This window comes from Drosophila navojoa, chromosome 5 (genome assembly GCF_054131105.1).
Source record: "Drosophila navojoa isolate 15081-1374.11 chromosome 5, UAZ_NAV_1.0, whole genome shotgun sequence".
Classification (NCBI taxonomy): domain Eukaryota; kingdom Metazoa; phylum Arthropoda; class Insecta; order Diptera; family Drosophilidae; genus Drosophila; species Drosophila navojoa.
Genome location: NC_142893.1, coordinates 20,913,288 through 20,933,180, shown reverse-complemented (window position 1 = coordinate 20,933,180; position 19,893 = coordinate 20,913,288). Strand labels below are relative to the sequence as shown.

General features: G+C 36.6%; 3 long non-coding RNA genes and 2 other non-coding genes across 6 annotated transcripts; 1 reads left to right on the top strand and 4 right to left on the bottom strand.

Moving 5' to 3' along the window:
• Window positions 1–7,396: 7,396 nt before the first annotated feature.
• Window positions 7,397–8,325, bottom strand: LOC149091178 (uncharacterized). The gene is made up of 2 exons (XR_016197098.1): window positions 8,031–8,325; window positions 7,397–7,943 (listed from the first exon to the last, which is right to left on the bottom strand). It is a non-coding gene; the product is annotated as an uncharacterized LOC149091178 (long non-coding RNA).
• Window positions 8,326–13,200: 4,875 nt separating this feature from the next.
• On the top strand, window positions 13,201–13,273 carry TRNAR-ACG (transfer RNA arginine (anticodon ACG)). Its single transcript has one exon. It is a non-coding gene; the product is annotated as a tRNA-Arg (tRNA).
• A 179-nt stretch (window positions 13,274–13,452) lies between these two features.
• TRNAK-CUU (transfer RNA lysine (anticodon CUU)) lies at window positions 13,453–13,525 on the bottom strand. Its single transcript has one exon. It is a non-coding gene; the product is annotated as a tRNA-Lys (tRNA).
• Window positions 13,526–15,780: 2,255 nt separating this feature from the next.
• On the bottom strand, window positions 15,781–16,426 carry LOC149091177 (uncharacterized). 2 transcript variants are annotated; one of them, XR_016197151.1, is made up of 3 exons: window positions 16,275–16,426; window positions 16,054–16,215; window positions 15,781–15,960 (listed from the first exon to the last, which is right to left on the bottom strand). It is a non-coding gene; the product is annotated as an uncharacterized LOC149091177 (long non-coding RNA). The 2 variants fall into 2 exon arrangements; XR_016197152.1 differs by having other exon boundaries at window positions 15,946–15,960; window positions 16,026–16,215.
• Window positions 16,427–17,327: 901 nt separating this feature from the next.
• Window positions 17,328–17,775, bottom strand: LOC149091176 (uncharacterized). Its single transcript, XR_016197145.1, has 2 exons — window positions 17,650–17,775; window positions 17,328–17,593 (listed from the first exon to the last, which is right to left on the bottom strand). It is a non-coding gene; the product is annotated as an uncharacterized LOC149091176 (long non-coding RNA).
• Between the last annotated feature and the right edge of the window lie 2,118 nt (window positions 17,776–19,893).

The window sequence follows — 19,893 nt, the reverse complement described above, 5'->3', positions numbered from 1 at the left end:
ACAAGTACGACAAATAATTAAATACAAAGAATATATATATTTAAAATAAATATGTGTTATATTTGATATATATTAAAAGTATATTACAAATGCATCAATTTAAATACTATAAAAACTACATACTTACATTTGCTGACATATTTTTGAGAATTAAACACAGTTCCGAAGATAAATTATGTTTTACCAAGTCAAGAGAGCTTTTGCAAGAATATTAAGTCGTATAGTATTAGTATATAGTATCCTACTCATTTTATTTTCTGTTAAAATTTGTAGCCAAAAATGAATATGTTGCCCAGCTGACAGAGCCTTAACATACATTTAGCATTAACAGCGCCGCTGTAACATTTAGAGCAAGCAGTTGATGTTCTTCTGTGCATCCAGCCCTGGTTCCCTCTACTGTTATTGCTGTATGGCAGTGTGTCGCGTTTGATTATATCTGAGCGCTGTTGCTTGATTTGTTTTGCACACATTACCAAAACTGGATTGTCTATGCCACGTACTGGCATATGGCTCGAGCCCCACTCGCCACTCGCCGGCAGTCAACAGTTGCCCCGCTGCAGGATGAGCGCCGCACTCGAATATTCAATACCCAGTATATCGTAATGCCCATTACCCTAAAGTCTTGCCTCATTTTATGCTGGTGCGTCATGCGTTGCCTTTACTTGCCTTGTTCTTTTCAGTTTTTTCTTCTTCTTCTTCTTCTTTTTTTTTTTTTTTTTTTTGATTGTGCAACTTTGATAAGCAATCCTCCCCACAATTTGTGCGTGTGTCACCAGCAGCAGCAGGCAGATGTCTCTCCGGTCCCCCCTCTCTCTCTATTTCTATCTCTCTCTCTCTATGTCTTTTTAGATAGTCATCAAATTAAGGACGAAGCAAATCAATGCATTGTAGCTGCCTCAGGGCCTGCTGCTCATTGTTTAGCCAAGCTAATTGCCAGTTTTTACCTTTATGGACAGGTGAAAATTGTTATGAAACTCCTTTGGCTGCTTGTCATCTTAACCCTTACGAGTACACACACACACACACATGTTCTTTAAATGCAAATGAAAAACTTTTAAAATATGCCAAAAGTCGAGCTGCCTGCGCACTTACATGTGCTGTAAAATATGTGGGGCTTGATCTCTCTGTGTCTGTGTGAGTGTGTGTGTGTGTGTGTATGAATGTTTTCTTTTTTTACGGTAGCAAATTGGTTACAAACACAGCTGTCGACCCTTACGGGCCATAAACTAAAAGACAAAAGGTATTTGCTTCTTCATCTCCTTTTTTTGTTCTTCATGCTCTACCTTGCCCCCAAAAATTACATTAGAGAGAGAACAGCAGAACACGTGACCCAGAGGTAAAAGAGGAAGCACCAACCAACAGAGTTTAAATAATGCGGCTTCGAAGTTATAAAATGTTTAGGTTTTTTTTTCTCTCTTTCATGGGTGGTCAAAAGGTTCAAGTGGAATGCCAATGCAAATATCGTTGCTGGCCGTTACAAAAAGTTGTATAAATATTTACGTCTTACTGTCGCTATTGTTGTTGTTGTTGTTATTGTTATTGTTGCTGCTGACTGTTGACCACAAAAAGAACTGTAACTATGTGCGGTTGCCAATTGTGTGGAAAAGAGAAGGGAGATAGAGAGAGAGAGAGAGAGGCAAGTTTGGGAGAGCTCTTGAGTATAGCTATCATTGAATTGTTTCTAGTTTATGCATAATTCAAGTGCAGGCTTGACCTACACAGGAGTATCCGAGTTGTTTGTTGTTTCAAAAATATTTCCAAGACATATTTAAATGTTCGAGTACTAACAATTGCCTTTTAGAGTGTCTTTGCATATTCAAATATTCACCTGGACAGAAAACTAAAACGAAACACTTTGGACTCTTTTTGTTCTTTTGATATTTTTGGGTACTAAAAAAGGGTGAGGGGGATAAGGGAAATGAAAAAATTGAATACAAGATAAATAAATTGTTTCTATATAATTTATTAACATACAATCAACTAAATAATTTGTTTTCATTTATAATTTATAAATGTATTTTCAAAATATATCAATTTTTATAATATTTATACATAATTTCTTTAATTTCTTTGTACAACCTAATCTTATTTTACATACTTTTAGCATTAACAGTACATTAACAGTTACCATAAGCAATTTATGTAATTTATCCATAATTATCTTAACAAGTTTTTAAAAATAATATAATTATTGAAAATAAAAACATAATTATGAACATATTTTCTTATATTTTGGAGTTCATTTAAAATCTAAATATAATAAACTCTTTATTATGGTATGGGACTCCATTTAAACTTGATATTCACTGTTATTTTTGCACCTTTATTTCGAGTACACTTCAGCTATAAATTGAGCTCTCCAAATCTCTGACAATACGCTGAATGTTTTGTAAAAATCCTTTTCAGGCAAAACATCAACATATTTCCTTAAATCTTGTCTTAATTTATAGCTCCAGCTTGCATTTCATGCACCTCTCTTGATTGTCTGCTGTTGTACGCCTTCTGCCTCTTCTTTTTTCTTTCCAAAAACCAAAGAAAACATAAATATTCACCATCAGCTGTAGAAAACTGGCACAACAAACTACACACACACACACACACATACACAATAAACATTTATTTGTGCTGGGAACCGCCTCTTTGTCTGCCTGAGTATATATCTATATATATATACGGAACAGCAAGATATATTCCACTATATATATGTACAAATATTCCTCTGTTGAGCTGCCTTGAAGCTGATTACGATTGCGAATTGCAAATCGATGCCGAAGATATAAACGTAAAAACCGCACGGTAGGAAATTTGAATAAAATGCAATAAGACAAAGAAATCAAGACAAACACACTCACACAGAGTCACACACACTCACATACATGCATGATAATTTGTAAACGTCGTCGCTGTTGTGTTGTCGGCACTTTGGGCATCTCAACCTGCCTTTCCTCCATAGTACAATCTATACATACACACATGCATACATACATACATATATGCAAAGCTAGCAGACGCAGCTCGTGCGTGCAACTCGTGATGATGATACAGTAAAAATAACAACGAGCGCTAAACAACCTCAGCCACAAAATACATCAAAATGATGCGGTTAAAAACCAATGCAAAAAAACAAGTTCTCAAGTGGTTAAGAGGTGTCTGAGCTCTATTTGTGTGTGTGAGAGTGTGTGCAGTTTTCCTCACACACACACACACACACACGAACCTAGTCAGTGAGCTGTGCATCGTACAATGAACTACTATCGAAGTGCTTCGACTATTTTAAGTGGAGCCGTGTTCGTGGCAAAAAGTCAGACAAATGTGTTTAAAAATCAAAACAGAAAACTTGATTGGGAGCTTGGTAAGCTAAGGGTCTACCAGGTTCATGGCAATTGTGTGTATGTGTGAGGATCTATGTATGTGTGTATGTAGTAATTATTTAAATTCTTGAATTGTGTTATTGCCTTAAAGATGTCTATTGCAAGGTGTGCCAAGTATATTAGTAATAGTTCCTAGTGATATGAAATATTTTAAATATTTGTATATGGAAAAAAACCTAAAAAAATTTTATTTGATAATAAGAGGGCTATGGAATTAAAGAGGTGTTTTCAATGATACTAAAAAGTTACTGAAAATAAATAAACTATATATTCAAAGATTATTGTACGTAATTACATAGTGTACTTAGCTAACTTCAACATATACCCAAATTGATTTAAGGAACTACTAAAAATTCCATATCATATGCACCCCTCTCTCTCTCTCTCTCTCTCTCAATGCCTCTCACTCATCCTGACCCTCCTAGTCTCCTGCTCATCAGAGTACCAGACTACTACTTCACAAAAGTGGGCGTTACGAAACATGGGAACATTAGGTTTATTACCACAATTGCAAGGGTGTATGCACAACTAATGGCAGTAGTTGTGCAACGGTCCTTGAGGATGGGCAGGCGGTGCTCGAGGCTCGGGACTCGGGAACTGTTGGCAAATGCAACTGTCTGACCTTACGAGCTGTAAATTATGCATCTATGCATAATTTATAACTGGGACCCAAACTCCCCGAAATCCATATATAGACAGATGCACAGACGGACAATGATTAGAGCCCACACACATAAGGACACACACACACACACACACACACATACATATACAGACACATACCTATTATTAATATTGTAGCCCGGGTTGCACTGCCCAGTCGTGTGGACAATTGCAATTGCTTGGCAGTAATTTTCAATTTAATTATAGTAATACACACACTCACTCACACATACACAGCGAATAGCAGACACAGTCACTTGTCTAAGTGCAGATTTGAGCGCATTTGCACTTAAGCTGAAGTTTTATGGCTTGACTTTGCCTTAAGGGCGAGCCGACGGCCCTCGTGCCTTAGAGGCTGAGCTGTGTTTAGCGATGAGCGCGTGACACGAACAACTAAAAATTGACACTATGGATTAGTGATTTGTTAAGAGATGGTTCTAAAAACTAATTATATACTTTGAATTACTAAGCATGATTAAATATAATTTGGCAGGACTTATCTAAAATCAACTCACTTTGATTTAGATTCCAGCGATTTTCCAATGCTAATGAGCAACTTTTTAGTTAGATAATATAGAACTAAGAAACTTTTCATATAACGTAGGATAATTCCTGAGGAATTAAATTATATAAGTTTTCAGACACACCTGAGATATTTCGCATGTAATTTCTCAGAGGTTCGGTAGTAGTAGAAATCTAACTGGAACCTTACAAATCATATAATAATAATATCATAATCCTTTCAGTTACCCACACACGCTCCCATCTCTAATGGAATACATTTGTGCGTTCTGAGGGACTGACCAGTGCGTAAATCAAATGCAAATGTCGTGTGCGTGTAACAGCATTGACAGCACTGGTCGGCCCATCCACTCGAGCCAGCCTGTTGTTCTGTTTGTCCTGTCCGCCTGTCTGCCTGTCCCTTCGTCTAGTTGTCCGGCTTGCATTTCGCCATATTAATTATGCGGTAAGTGCGGTAGCTGCCACTTAAACGCTTGCATTCACAGTTATCTCTCATTACAGCCACCCAAAAACCCCCAACCAATTGACTTTGATTGTAGTTTTTGACCTGGCCAAGTTTTCGTAGTTTTCATTTTCGCACGTAGCCCTAGACCCAGCACTCACACACACATACATATATACATATATCGCAAATGAGTAATCAAGCGGTTATAGAAGAAGAAGAAGAAGCGGACAGTACATTGGTTATCTATCTCTCTCTCTCTCCCTCTGTCTCGTAAAATGATGATCACGTAGGCTGTACGTGCTGTTGATTTGATGGTCAGTTAATTATTATTTTTTCGTGTTTATAGAGCTCAGGTTCTGTACCTGGTCTGTATGTTGGTCATAATATGCATGCGATATACATCGCAAATCAGAGAGCGGGTTCGGGTTTGGCTTTTGGGTGAGTCAAGAATAGATTATGACAGGGCAAGCTTTATGAAGTGCCCCATAAAAGCGACATGAAGTGACTAACCAGATATAAGGCAGAGTGGAAACTATGCAATACAATAAAAGAGAAGATATATGACTGGTACGATGATGCGTGTGCGTATAAAATATGTTGAGTGAAGGAATATGATAAATAACAGTAGCTATAAATTGCGTAATAAATGAGATTCTTAGAGCTTCAGCTATCCAGTAGTTGTGGAACTCTCAGTACTCAGGGAAATGCTGGTTGTAAAAGTTTTTAAAATTTTTTTAGTAAAAGCTCAAGTTTTCATTAAAGTATTATTATAAGGTAGATTAAAATATACGGTACTACCTAATCCTACATATTATGAGTTCCACCTATCTATTCAGATTACTGAACGCACCGAAATCGGAAGGAAAATATATCACAATTTTAATTTTGAAGAGATAATATCTTTCAAATATTTGTATGACGAATTAGCTAGAATACAAAAACTTTTTTTTTCCAAATATTTATTAAATAAATATTTATTGAAATACAACTTACACAATTCTTTAGTGGAATTAAATTGCAAAATCGACATAAAAATAATGAATATTTGAAAAAAAATTTTCGGAATAAACAGATATTTATTCAGAAATGGAAATCTTGAAAAAAACATTGAAATTCAGAAAAGAAATAAACAAATTCGAAGAGGTTGCACTGAAAAGCTTTTTAAACTGACTGCGAAATATCGAAATTCCATTAAATCTAATTAAATTATAATACTTATTTAGTACTATTAAGCATCTGTAGCCTTCCGAGTGTAAATTTACATTACCATTATAAATCTTTTGTAGTAGGCAATACAGAGTACATTGATAACCGAACATGAATACTTTAATACATTATCGATTATATAAGTCGGGAAATTCGTTGAAATGTGCTACCACAATGAATCTCTGGTTGCGCCCAATCAGTGGACTGAAATTGAACCTTAACCTGGCTGCGAGCGAAACACTTCCTTCATACTTATGATTAAGAAAGTTTTTTATGGGTCCGCAGTCCAAGTTTAATTTGGCCCCGCCCGTGTTTTGTGAGCCTAATACCACAAAATTCGCTGGGCCGCATCCGTTGTAATGAGATGGCCAAAACCACCAACGCCAACCAGAGCATTTCCTATATTAATCAATTCTATATGGAGCGCGCGCGCGCACACAACACGCTGCTGGACCATAACAATCCCTAACTGGTTATCCTTGCAGCAGCAGCAGCAACAGCAGCAGAAGCAACAGCAGCAGCAAGAGCAACAACAAGTCAAAACTCATTTCGTGTTGCGACTTTTGATTATGATGATTATTACGCGTAATCGTTGATACATGTGCTACATGCAGCGCCATCGCCCCATTGCCACAGCCGCTTATTGATGAAGTACGAAGCTGACGCTGCCCCACGGCCAAAAAGAGACCTGGGACACCTGTGTGTATATTATTATTACACATGCCACATGAGGCATGAGGCATGAAGCATGAAGAGGGGAATATAACATATTCGCTGTGTACGGGGCATTGAGCAAGGGCCTGAGACTGGGCCGACGAATTAAAGCAAGATGCACACACGCTGTAAATGGCCACTAATGTGGAGGCCCAATCATGTGAGCAGCGAAAACAACTGAAACAATGCGGGGCAGCTGTATAGAAACGGAGATGAAGTACGAAGACAAACAAGATTTTGGATATATACAATTTCGTAGACCTAGAATGCTTTAAAACTAATCTAGGTATTACTTTAAAATATAATATAATATTATAGAGATGTATACTATATATTTTTTTTAGTTCTTTAAAACTATTATTATTATTATTATTATAATTCTATTATGAAAATCAATCAGTATTCAATTAATTACATTTTCCCACTCTTGGATAAATTATTTAAAATTATATCACCCAAAAAATCAATGCACGAATTCGTATTCAACTTCTTCGACTGCCTCTGGCTGTCTTTATTCAGCAATCAAATGATCATCAGAGCATATGCAAGGGCTATATAGCAACTCGATATATGTATATAGATAGACACTCAAGCTCAAGAGCAAACTCACTGAACGGCTGACGTAACAACAAGTTAACAAGATAATGACAGTAGCGGCAGCAGCGGACGAATAGGTTTTAGTTCACTTCAGTCTGTGCGCAGAGAGGTTGCAACTAAGTTGCCTACGTTGTGCCCCGCTCTGTTATTTAGCTGGGTGTGTTTGGTGTCTACATAAGTGAGTGTGTCTGTATGTGTGTGTGTGTGTGCGTGTGTGTGTGTGTCCGCTTTGAGTGACGTGCCGTGCGCATAAGTGACTGATGGCCGGCGACGTCCAGCGCCCAGCCCCTTTCTTTATGTTGCCCCTGCTGCTGCCTCCTGCCCCTGCTCCAGCCACTCCTCCTTCAGCTGCTGCTGCTCTTGCTCTGGCTCTGGCTCTGGCTCTGGCTCTGGCTCTGGCTGACCAAAGCCCATAATCAAGTATGCTAAAAAGACGCGCAACCGAAAAGGAAATTGAAATGAAATATGTACATACATAAGCGCCTGCATGTGTGTGTGTGTGTGTGTGTTACCTGTACATAAATATATACGTGTGTGTGCGTGTGCATTGTGTCCCAAGGTAGGCTGCGACCATTCGCGTTTTACTCTTTCATGGTATTTCGCACCTGGAGCGGCGGCTGCGAACGGCGGCGCTCGTCTTGTTAAGCACAGCGTCGTTAACACTTAAGGTTGTTATACCCTCTAAGCCAATGGGCAAACAGGTAAGACAGCGAGAGAGCGAAGCATATGCAAATCAGTATATGATCTATGATAAATCATATTTATAAATATTAATTGACGTTTGCTAATGTCTGAGCAGCAGCTATCGTAATATTATCTAGAAATGAGGCTAAAAATCTTTATCACTTAAGCATTCTCCACTTATCTGCTATAATAGATATAATAAAAATCTAGCATCTGAGAAAATGTCCAATACAATTTTAATCTTCTTCAACTCTATCTACAAGGTGTGTCCTAGTCGCGCAGACTCCATGCAAAGCTCTCTCATCTGTTATAATACATTTTCATAATAAATAAAACTTTGAACAAAATCCATCTCAAATCTTCCCCGAATTTTTTTTTTCAACTCTAGCAACTCTCTTCCATTCAAGTGGTATTCTCCAGTCGAGCAGACTCCACCCAAAGCACTCGCACATGTAACTAATTGTTGTTGTTGCCATTGCGTTAGCTGCTTGTTTCCCGCTTCGCGGAGCTCTTGCATTGCCAACGAGCTCATTAGTTTCATAATTAGCTTTCGTTATGCTTTTCGTGTATTAATTAGAAGTTATTGCCCAGCTACACAGAGTGGAGGCGCCACGAATAGTTCCACACTCAACACCCAAGCCGGGGCAAAACATAGCACTGGACACTCCTGACCACGCCCACTCTCTCAATGCGCCCAATGTTGCACTTGCGCGACTAATGCAACACAAAAAGTGGGAGTAAAAAACTGGCTTATCAAGAGCTCGTTTCCTCACAATATAGTCAAGCTCTTTTTATAACAGATTACAGCTTTTTATCCTCTCAGCTGCTCTTTTTTAACCTGTATATAGATACATATACATATATATGTATGTGTGTGTGTATATATATAAATTTGTATATACACTGGCCAGCCACGACTAACGCGCAGATAATGATGCTGCGGCTTTGATCGATTTGATAACAATTTAATTTCGAGTGCACGCACAACGTTTTTTTCTTGCTTTTCTCATTTTCTCAGGCGAGATTTACGCGATAGATAATGCAAGATAATGCAATGCGGTGTGCAGGGCACGTAGACAGATTAGTTGATCAGGGCGAATTACATAGTCGACCGAAGTGTGGGAGTTTGGAGTGAAGATACTAAGTGCACATATCTAGTTTTGGCAATGCCTTAGTATTACAGAGATGCAATTTTATTATTTAATTTGATTGTTTGAATTGTTGAATATTAAAACTTTACGTAAAGTAAAATATATATATAAACAAAAAATAAATAGAGCTTCAAAATTCCATCATCTGCAATTCTTATAAAATCAAAAAATACTAAACAAGTCATCCGTAAATGTTGTATGTTTTATTGAAATGTTTATTTTGTATTTTTTATATCTTTCTATCTAAAATGCTTACATATCACAAATTCCAGTTGATGTATATTCGAAACGTGGAAATTCCTCATCCTATTATTTACGCTTTTGTTACATATGAAATTCTTCGAATGTTGATATTTGAAAAACACAATTTTTGCAAGAAATTTTTATTTAAAAAATTGAAAAATAATAAACAACACAAAACAATAAAAACAGTATGACTATATTTTTAAAGCATCGCCAAAGTTCATGCCGAAAGAATGTAACACTCAAAAACCTAATTTGTAAATAAAATTGGGGGCAAATGTCAAAAGTGACGTCACATTTGATAAACAGCGACAGACTGCGTACTGCTAACCTCTAGTTGACTCGACAAATGCCGAAAATTATGCAAAGAGAATTGAGCAAAGGAATGTGTATATGTTTGTATGCATGTATAGAAGTGGCACAAATATCGCGACGTCAAAGCAGACGGCTTGGCAACTCCACGAGAGTGTCCGAAAAGCGACCGAAAATTGAGCACAGGAATCGCAATAGAATCAAGAAAGAGTGTGAAGGAAGAGCGAAAATTCCGTCTACATGCATATGTAAATGGAAGTGTGAGTGAGTGTGAATGCACGCAAAGTAAAATACAAATACATATGTATGTCGCTGTTGTTGGTTTCAGTGTACATTCCAGCGAGCAACATGTACGCACACATACATACATGTGTGTGTAAGTGTTGCATTCTGATATGTATGCGTGCATTGATGCGCTCAACTACATCAATATGAGAAATCTTTGTGTATTATTTTTAAATTATTTAATACATATCAATTTATGAGTTAATATGACATATGAAACCAAAATATAAGCAGATAATTGATCTGTTTATACATTCCACGGACGTTGTGTGTGCTTCCTAATCGGCTGGCAGAAATTGATACTTTTAAATGCACTCTGCGCAATTTTAATGAATTCCAGTAATAACACTTGGAAACATTTGATGCAAATGTAATTGACACCAATCTGCAATCAACATGCACTATAATTATCGGTTTTATTTTATTAATTGGCGAATCAAATGCACTAGCTGCAATCGCAAGAGCGAAACAGTGTGACCAAAGTGCAGAAGGCGATAATTATGCAAACACGCAGATTATATAGGCGTGGCAGCATCCCGAACAGTGGCTGCTATCGATCATCATTAAATGCGAATTGAGATTTAATACAAAATAAAATTACTACTGAAAAAATACCAATTGTTTGCCAATTGGATTTTTTAACACATTTAATTTATTGCGTAATTTAAGCTTGTCGACTTTCATACCTTGTGCGCATTGCGAGCTGCGCTTAAATGAAATCAAAGTTCACTTCAGTATTTTCGTATTCATTCTGTTGTTTGCTTGCACAATTGCTTGCACACAACAAAAACCAAATCTCGCATAATAAACATACAATATATAAATGCAGCAAAAAAAAAAAAAAAAAAAATGAAATGAAGAAAAAAATGCTGAGTAAACCTTATTAAAAAGGGATAACGGCGCACGAGCTACGCTAATGACAATGCCTGCGAGGATGGCCCGAATGGAATGAATGAGAAGAATGGAAGGCTGGGTGTGATTGTGTGCATGCGTGTGTGTGTTTGTGTGTGTTGGTTGTGCAAACACACACGTCACTCAGCCACGATTTCCTTCCGGGAACAGCACCGGGGCTTAACGCCGTTAATGACCAAGAAGAAGAGCGACCTCGCCCTTCCAATCAGAGTGAAGCCGTGCGCTGCAACGGGATGGACTCGTTATGACGATTTTATTACGTGTGTATATGCCACAACAATTGATGCTGCAATGTCATACGTCAGCAGAAGGTGCGCCAAATGCGACCGAACAGGATAAACAATTGTTACACTAAACAACAGCGAATTGCGACCCACAACTCAAACTTATGTGAGAGGCGTTGAAGCCTGTTGACTGCAACTGTATTTATTTTTCTAGTGTGCTCAGCTTTATCCATGTATTTAGCATGACTCGCTTTTCTAACTAGTGCTCAACCATGTTGCTTAGTGCTCGCTTTGTAAGGAAACGTAAAAAACTGCAGCATAATGTTTATTTGCCCGGACAATGAAAATTTATGTGTTGCTGCCGTCTGGGCAAGGCATTAAAAAAACTTTTGCCCAAGATTTCATTTTCGCAAAAGGGTTGCACAATTTCCACTCAACTCTCAGCATTCCACTTGCTCCCAGTCCCGCGCACTCTCTCACACTCGCACACCACCCGCTGCGTGGAAGCTGGGACAAATCTGCGTGGCCAATGCAACTTAATTAAATTTCGAAATACTTTTTGCCCGAGTCTTAAGAATTATGCCTGCAAACTGTTTTTTCGCTGTTAATTACAAATTTCATACAACTCGAAAAAGTTCCAATTGCAATTTGTATTCATTTGGGTAGCCGCCATTAAATTTGTTTGGTAAAATTATAAATTAATGCGGGCGAGCGGCTGTCACAGCGGACACCTCCAACTCCACCCCCACTCACACTCCAGCCACTCTGCCTCTGCCCAAGCATTCAGCTATTCAACCACATTATTTAAATGCATTTCCTTCGGCGCATTAATTTCCTAAGCTTTTTTGCATACCGAAATCCCCGTTGAATGTAATCCCATGAGCTTTAAAGTCACGTGTGTGCGCCCCCTGCCGGAGGGCAGCGGCGGCGGCGGCGGCGAGACTGACGCGCAACAAAAGCCACTGTGACTGGTGACGGCGGCTGCGACGCCAACGCAGGCAGCGCTTTATTTGTTGTTGTATTTGCATGTAATAAATGTATTTGTTTATCCCCGACGTCTCTAATTTTTACTGCATGTGAAAAATATTTCACAGCCAACAACAAAGCGAGACGAAACGCTCTTTGGGCAGGGATGCCAGTTGGCTGGGGGCGTGGCAGGGGCAATGTTGCTCTATTTGTTGTTTATCCAGCACAAGCTTTTGCGTAAAGTTTTTTTTGTCAGTTTTGTTTTGTATTTGTTGCTATACAAATTGTCCTGCGGCTGGGCATAGGGCCAAAATTCTATACACTGGACCGGTTATATACATATGTATGAATATGTGAGTATGTATATGTATATGTATATATATTTTATTACAGTCGGCGTATTTTGACAGAAATATGTGGGGAAATATTTGCCTATAGTCTGTGTGTGTGTGGGCTCGGGTATGTGTGAAGTATGTATTACAGAATGTGAATACATTACTGAAGGTCGCTTCAATACTTTCACGACTTTCACTTAGATCTTTGGACTAGAATTGTCTACAAAAATATGTATATAAATTAAATTGAAAGTCTAAACTACAATTCTTAGCGTATTTTCAGCTTTAAGCTAAGCAATTTAATATTTACACAAATGAAAACAAATAGATTATTTACTGTAATAAATTAAATTATTTCTCTGAGTATCTTTAAAATTTCAAATAATAGTTTAAAATAACTTAAAAATAGAATGCCACAAATAATTTACGACTAGGTATAAATAAATTTACATACATATTTACGGTTGAGATAAACAGAATTCACAAAATTAAAGAATTTAAAAATTGAAAAAAATTGTTCAACTCATTTACTTATATTATTAATTTGAATTTATTTTAAAGCAATTTGTCGGTCCTGTGGCGCAATGGATAACGCGTCTGACTACGGATCAGAAGATTCCAGGTTCGACTCCTGGCAGGATCGCAATTAAACTACATTTTTTTAATATTTCAAAATTAGTATTGAGACTAGCAAATACAACAAAATCCAAAATAAAATAAATAAAAAATATATGAAATTGTATAATTAATTTTATTTTTTAAGGCCAATTAATAAAACACAAGCCGTATTAAAAATTGAAAAAAATTTACCAAAAATTACTTCGCCCAACGTGGGGCTCGAACCCACGACCCTGAGATTAAGAGTCTCATGCTCTACCGACTGAGCTAGCCGGGCACTTGGTAGCACGATCGCTGAAGCTACATAACCGCGAACACAAATATTCTGGCATACATAGTTTATTTCCAATCGACATGTTCAGCTATTTAGATTGATCGACTTTGAAGCTATTTTAATCTATGGGTATTTAACAGTTGTCTGTTTCATAATATTCTAATTAGAATAGGTAGTGTAAATTTAGTTATTTTATTACAATAAAGTGTATATAAATATAGACATATATATAGAGTAAAGTTCTAACGTCTCTTACATTCCAAAAAGAAACCATAGGAATGTATGTACGTACATATGTACATATGTACCGCCTCTAAACCGAATCAAAACGTGTTCATTCATAAAACTTTTAACAAATGAGTCTGCTCTGGGGTGCTCTGTAGATCGACAGACGCATACATTAGGTGCACACACAAAGGGAAGTACGACGAGTTAAATAGCCCAGCGGCATAAATTCCATTACGAGTCGGATTCTGTTCCGTTTTTCTCAGGGCAAAGCCTCTCAAAGAGGTGCCAGAACGAGAACTACATACAAACTTATAGAGGAACAAAAAAATCACTGTCTAAGAAAAAAAAAATAGAAATGGTTATTCATAATCATTTGTAACGCTTAATTGTTGTCTTTGCGGTTTACCTCATGGCTGTGCTTTGTGCTTTGTTTGCCCGACCGCAAATTGTTTTTAAATTCATTTCTCGCTCACTCCGGATTCTCGGAGTCTTGTGCGTTTGCGGCAAATTACAAAAGCCAAATGGGTAGCCTGAGAATTTTTGATTATTGTCATTATATATTGGTAACAAGAAAGAGAAAGAGAGAGAGAGAGAGAGAGAGAACGAAATGAAGCCAAACGAAAACCATTTGAGAATACGAGTATATTTCTGTGGAGTCATGTGTGAATCGCTTCATACTCGACTTATTTCCCACCATGGCCGTCAAATTTACGCCCCGACTCGATCAGCGCTGGTATACCCTGTACACTTCATTAATAAGAATTAATGAAGGAATATTCAGTTAAATCTGTTATACTAAGGATCTACAGAGTGGGAGTTTTCAAAATTATGCAGGTATGCAGGATTCTTATGCTAGAAATACAGCAATATTATTGAATTAGAGTTCTGTTAGACTGAGAACTATGAAGTAAACTGCAGCTGAAGCAGCTACAAGTAAAGAAATTTGAAAAACCTGCATTAAAAATCTTATTAAAGATTTATTAGAGTCAGATCTATGATCTATCAGTAAAACATTTTTAAGAATTTTAAGGTATGCAACTTCGTAGATTATTCCGATTATCAACATTCATCACGCTCTTCAGCTTATAAATTCTTCAAAAACTTAGATCAACACTTAAATGTATTGAATTGTTTGTTATTTATCTGCACTTTCATTTAAATTCTAATCCAAAATAATTTTGCTTAAGCCTTTTGCTCCACGCATAGCCTAGGAAAGGATTTTACAAGCGCTCTGATTTATGAGCTGATATATTCCTTGGCTGCAGGGCGACTGTTGAGTCGCTTACGCCCGACGCAATATTTATTTTTGTTTGAAAATTTAAATCCGCACGCATTCAGATTTCTGCCTTTGCTCAAACTCCTGTTTGCCTTTTCCTGTTGCTGTTGCTGTTGCTGTTTTATTATCCTTTGCTGGCACTTTTTTATGAGTTAAGCCAGACGCGGCTTATCTATGTGACAATGCGGTAGGCACCCAAAGGGGCGGGGCGACCATCATATGAGTGTAAGTGTGTGTGTGTGGCAATTGCTTTTATTGCCAGCCTACCAAGCGTCGCAGCATTCATGCCCAGCCCTGCCATGCCATACTCCCTTTTTACCCCCTCGCCAGTAAATTTCATTCATAAATAAATTAAATAAAAATATTTTTTCAAGCCGCAAGCCATGCAACAATAACAAATAAGAATGAAAAAAAAAAATGCGAAAATGTTGAGCGGCAAGAAATCTGCATAATGAAGCGTAATACGCAAATGGATGCGAAGTTTCTGATTCGTCGTGAGGGCGGCGGCAACAAACTGAGGCGCCCTCTATAGATCTCGCTGGTGGGACTGGAGGGTTAAGTGAGGTTTATAGCCCGCCACGCTCACAATTGAATGATTTAAGGTAAACAGCATAATTATGCAGAAAATCAAAAGAGGCATGAGCAGGTACGGCTGATTTTCTATAGCTTTAAAGATGTCAAAAGACCAGTATGCAGAGTAGTTAAGAGAAAAAGAGAGAGAGAGAGAGAGAGAGAGAAACTGCCAAGCCATTGCTTCCCAGAGAATTATAAAAATATTTCATTTATTGGAACTTATTGTTCAAGAGTTTTTTGAAAAGTCAGTGACTTTTTGATTTTTATTGCTTGCCTTGATACCCTCTATTTTACTGTAGACAAGTATAGATATTCTTGAGTCGATTCAGGCATGCTGATCTATCTTTCCGTCTTTAAAGACCTAAAATGTGTAATATTAAGATATATATATTTATTTGTTATATAACTATATATGTATATTCTCACTTTCTTAGCTGTTATTGGGGCTGCTTACTTTTGCAAGTTTGTTTCGTCTTTCCTTCAGCTGAGATTTTAGTAAATGGTATTGCTTCCTCAACTGGTCTGCTTTCTTTTGAAGTAAAGTGACTTTATTCTGCAGCAAATGTTCCTCCCTGCTGTCCACTTTGGTCAAGTATATATCAGTTTTGTCTATTTCCTAAATAAAAATAGATAGCAATATAAGTAACCTATTGTAAGCCGTCAATTAATACTCACGTGTGCTGCTTTAGTTGTTTCCACAAAATTTATGGACAGTACAAATGACCAGATTATGAAATCTATGAACATTTTATTAGTTCAATTCCTGTGGACTTACGTAGTCGAAATTGCGAATAGAACTAAATTGCTGTGAAACCGGGTTGGCAAAATTTTCTTACAATAGAGCATTTAAATTTTACGAACTGTAATCATGTTGAACTAATTGATTTGAAAAGCCTTCTGAACAGTTGGAATCACATCAGCCTTGGATTCTGCAGAATGGATATATTTAGACGTATTGAGCGTAGTATATAGAGCTATGATATTTTTGAGTTTAGATAGATGGCGCCGCACAACGATTGGCTGAATCTAGCTGAGCTAGTTTAAGCACAATTATATATGAATTTGTTTGTGGATTTATTGTTTTCGTGTTTGCATTGAGGAAGTTAATTCGTTTTATACATTCCTACTAGCTGTTCTTTTAACTATTTAATACGCTCGTTCGCTTCGCGTAGCTTTGCTTTGAGAGAATTAATTTGCTTTTCATTTTTTCTTTTTTTTCTTCTTTTCTTATACGTCGCTCATTTCTTTTCTCCATATCGTCTAGTTGCACAAGGTCGGCACCCGTCGGCTTGGGTCTCATTATTATAGCCATCTTGCAGAATTGATAAAATCAACTAAATACAGCATTTCAGCATGTTCTTATACTTAACATTAATTTGCTTCTTATTAAGTGATCGAGCTATGTGGAAGTCGTTCATCCTCCCTTTTTTGTTGATCTAGCAAGGAACGCAGCCAGTTTACGCTCTTTTGCAATTTGTTTATATCATTTTGGTATGAAAATCACTTAGTTTGTTCCCATAAAACGATCCGAGTTTCGCAGTATAATTCATCGGAAAGGAAACCTTTATAAGCGGTATTGATCAAAGTATATTTTAAAGCTGAACTAATTGACTTGAAAAATGTCGTATGCATCAATTTTTAATTTGATTTTTATTGATAAATTTAAAAATGAGGAATAAATATGAAATACTTTGTTTCCAAATACGTAAAACTTTTTTTCCTAACTCGTATTTTGAAATAAATTTTGGAAATTATTAAATTTATCATTAATTAATTCCTTTTTAACTAAAGTTGTAGCTGGGTGGGCGCGGTCTATGATCAGTCTTATTGTCATCCAGTAGATAAAGCAGATAATTAATACTTCTTTGCAGTGAATTTATGTCAGATTGAAGCAAATTGATTTTATTTCTATATGAGCCTAATTTATCCCTTTGCTGCTTAACTTGTGCTGCTTTTTTGTTGACGTTTGCTTTAAAATCTATGGGATGAGTAACCTGTACAGAAAATGGATGTAATATGAATGAATCAGCGACATATTCCAGTTACTCACATGTGGATTAACTGTTTGTACAAAGATTATGGAGAACATAGTCAACCAGACCATTAAATCAATCGTCATTCTCCTACTTTCCTGCATATGGACTGGCCTATTCAAGATTTGAAACAGAACTTAACTGTTAAGAAACTGCCTTGTACAAAACACTCCATGCTTGTTCAGGAACTGAAAGAGTATATAGATTCTTTTGCTGTATTATTTGACGGAAATTTAAATCAGCTATGGACGTGGCAAAGTGGAAAACAATAATAAATTTATTTTCAGCAAGATTTTGCAGAAAGATTTTTAAAATGTGAAAATAATGCACGACTCGATTTTTACATCTAAGGAACTTGATTATGATGTCTAGACGAGTATTATGCAGCCAGTAGAATTATTACTTATTTTTTAATAGTGCATTACGAAAGTGAATCATTGTACCAAAGTTGAACCAATTGATTTAAAAAGCCTTCAGTGCATTAAATAATTCCTACTATGATCTTTCCTATTTTAACATGTTTTAAATCCATAATATCTTGAATTCAATAAATTAATTGATTTTATATTTTATATATAATAGCCATAAAAATATTCTTACTTTCTTCGAACTAATTTTTCAATTATATCAGTCTATACCTCCCAAAAAGTGCACTCTCACTATCTTTCTCTCTCTCCCTCACTCTCTCTCTCTGTCTGTCTTTCTATTTTCGCTCTCACTTCTTATTTTCAGGCACCCCAAAAACAATGAAGATTTGTGGCATCAAGTTCAGAGGGCCAACTCAATGTTTTGCATCTGAAATATATTCCATTCCCTGTAAGGTCTCACTGCCCCCAGTAGAATTCGATATGCCCATTGCTGTATCGTTCAGATTTCCCTGCGCTTCGGTGGCAGCATTTGTTTTGGGCGTGTTAAAAGTTAAAATAAATCAAAGACCCATAAATTTTGGCCTCTTTTGGCAATATGGGCAATTCGATACGTTCATCAAATGTAAAAGGGTTCAAGCGATGCGCGTTTGCTATCTATCAATAAATGTCTCTATATATGCCGGCCCGGAAACACCCACCCACCCATATACATACGTACATACATACATACATATACGTATATAGATATATTTTATCAACAGCATCAGACGACGCATACTTTTGGCCCCTTTCAAATTTAGCACACTTGTCAAGCCAATGGAACAAACAGAAAAATGAAACTTGAAAAGGCTCAATGAAAATACTCTATCCAAAGTAAGCTTAAGTAGATTTCATATAAATTCTACAAAAAGTATGATATTTCTGTAGAATGATAACCAATACAATAATCAAATTATTTTCATACGAAAAGTTAGTTAACAAATTTTTGTAATTTTTTAACGTATATTATTTATTGGAAAATACTAATTTAAACATTAATTATATACATATACATATTATATAAAATATACAGTTTTGCTTGTCAGTGTATATTTATTAAATTTATTTATCTTTCATTATTCTTATTTTTCTTGCATTCAAATAAATTATTTTAAGACAAATATATATAGTTTTTATTTATAATTGCAAATAAATGCATGTATGATATAATAAAAGACTTTTAAATAATATATAAATATGTTACGTAATTGCTCAGAAAGTCAAAATACTCTGTCTAAATAAAGCAGTCGAAGTGCCCCTTAGACGACGCACCCAAACACAGAAGCCGCCACTGGGCCGGCTTATGAAAAATATGGCGCAAAGGGGTTAAATGACGTATGCATTGCTGCTATATTTCTTTGCTCTGCTCGCTGGCGGGTCGCGGCGGCAGACTCTGATTTGCCTGCCGATGTCTCAGTTAGCCAAGTGAAGTGCCAAATTTATCAGCTGCCTGGACTGCGTTTGAGGCTTGCGACTGGCCAAAGGTTTGGCCCATAATTCTTCGGCCAAAAATATGATCAATAACGGTCAGAGCAGAGTGCAGCAAAGAGTAAACAAATGTTGGGTCATTTGCAGTTTTCAGTGTTGCTTAAGTCCAAAATATTAATCAAAAGTCAATTGTAAAAGTGAGAAAGTCAAGTGAACTGCAAAGTATTAAGAGAAGAGTATGAGGGCAGAGTGCTCGAAAGATATAGAAAAACGGAGAAACACAATTGAATAATCAAAGTTTAACTTAAGTGTTTTAGAACAGTGTTGGACAGCAATACAAAATTAGAATATGATGATAATTCTACATATAGCCTAAATTAAAATTTAAAATTCATTATATTCAACATTTTTTTGTAATTTATTTCC